Here is a 1,912-nt window from a genome sequence, read left to right as displayed (position 1 = left end):
TTTTTTTTACTGTGTAGATGTCCTGTTTTCAGGTATAGTTAGAGATCTTAAAGGAAGAGGAAGATGAGGGAGCTGGGCTTGTTCAACCTCGACAAGAGGCAACTGAGGCCTTATTAATGTTTATAAATATCTAAAGGGAGGTGTCAGAGGATGGAGTGGGCTCTGCTCAGTGGTGCTGAGCAATAGGACAAGAGGCAACTGGTGCACAGGAAGTTCCACCTGAACATGGGGAAGAACTTCTTTCCTGTGTAGTGACCAAACACTGGGACAGATTGCCCAGAGAGGCTGTGGAGTCTCCCTCACTGGAGATATTCCAGACCTGTCTGGATGCAGTCCTGTGCCATGTGCTCTGGGATGACCCTGCTGGGGCAGGGAGGTTGGACCAGATGACCCACTGTGGTCCCTTCCAACCTGACCCCCTCTGTGATTCTGTGAAAAGCTTGGTTTAGTACAAGTGCATTGTACTGCTTGAGGGAAGTCAAGAACCTTGGCTTGCAGCTGAGACCACATCCCTGTTTCTTCTTCTTTCTCAGATGAATTCTGATATCAAACATCAAGGACAGCAAAATTTGACCCATAGTAAACACTCTGTGCTGTGGTACTAGTATGAGCAATGCAGGCAACAAATGGATTCTTTTTCTCTTTAAGAAAAACTGTATTCCAGTGGAGGATGACAAAGGCAGGGCAATGAGAAGAAAGAATAAGAACCAGAAATACTTTCTTAAGCTAGGAAAGCATATGTTAAAAATACAGAGAAATTACGTGTCATGAAAAGGACTTTAATCACCTAAATAGAGTGCTTTTTCCTGGTGAGGTTCAGGGATTTTCTTTGCTACACCACAGCAAGGCCTTCTCTGGTTATCGCAAATATTGTGATGAGAAGGCAAAACAGAATGTTTCAATTAATCAAAGCACCTCCCAGACCTCAGTGTGCTGTGATGATGGGATGGTGTGACTGAGCACTTGCTTTTGGTCAACAGAAGAGTTCTGTTCAGGGCTGAGCAGCATCTTGCTCTCAGGACCTGTGGTCCGTGTTAAACTTGCTAATTGCCAAAGCGAGTGTTAGAAACAAGTGCTGACACAGGATACTTGCATGGGATGCACTGAGGGGAGGAAAAAATCAGTTAAAATACAGCTGGGTGAGGAAGATGAGTTGTTCTTTTATTGGCTTGATGGTTTCATGGATTTGCCTTTGTTTTCAATAAATGCTGCTGCACCTCAGCTTCCTCCTGTTCTCTGTGGAGGCTTCGTTAAAGTTTTTTAGGCAAGTGTTCGTTGGTTTGGCTTTCATCTCTGACTGGCTGTAGGTCAAACTGGATGAACAGCACATCCCTGAGTGCAAGGCAGAATGTTTTATTGCTGCCGAACTTCCTCCCGGTTGTGCACAGGTGAGAGACCCTCTGGTTCTGGGCAGGAACCTGAAGAGCTCAGCTCTGCAATTATGGTCACTTAGCAGACAACTGCAGTGTTTAACACGCTTCCCAATTCCCTCCCCTGCAGCTTTTTGTTGCCATCTCTGTGCAAATGTAGGGCAGCAGGATTGTTGAATTGGAATGTGCTCATCTGCCTGGGGCACTTCAGTGCAAATTCTGGCGGTTTATTCCGGCCCCACTCTAATTAGCTCTGCGCATTTGAAGAGGTGGAGATGCCGCTGTTTTGGGAGTGTTAACCTCCTGTAGAGGAGGCAAGGAGACAAAACTGCTGGTTATGCCTTAAATTGCTTCAGTTAACTTTCCTCAGAGCATGTTGGAAAAGTTTACTTGTTCTTCTGACATTTTGTAGAAGGTTGCTGAAATGTTGATAACCTGGGGGAATGGGGAAGAACAATATTTAAGCAAGTAATCTTCCACAGTGGAATAAAATGAATGACAGGTTTGGATGAACACAAGGAATAACGAAAAGACAAATTCTT

General features: G+C 44.9%; 1 protein-coding gene across 9 annotated transcripts in view; it reads left to right on the top strand.

Annotated features, from left to right (window-relative positions):
- TENM2 (teneurin transmembrane protein 2) overlaps positions 1 to 1,912 on the top strand; it is a 448,458-nt gene that overhangs the window by 324,212 nt on the left and 122,334 nt on the right. The gene's annotated exons all lie outside the window — the stretch shown is intronic.

Source organism: Empidonax traillii, unplaced genomic scaffold (genome assembly GCF_003031625.1).
Source record: "Empidonax traillii isolate 1590-97213 ecotype Southwest subspecies unplaced genomic scaffold, ASM303162v1 scaffold364:size1245619, whole genome shotgun sequence".
Taxonomy (NCBI): domain Eukaryota; kingdom Metazoa; phylum Chordata; class Aves; order Passeriformes; family Tyrannidae; genus Empidonax; species Empidonax traillii.
This window is presented reverse-complemented; position numbering and strand designations above follow the sequence as displayed.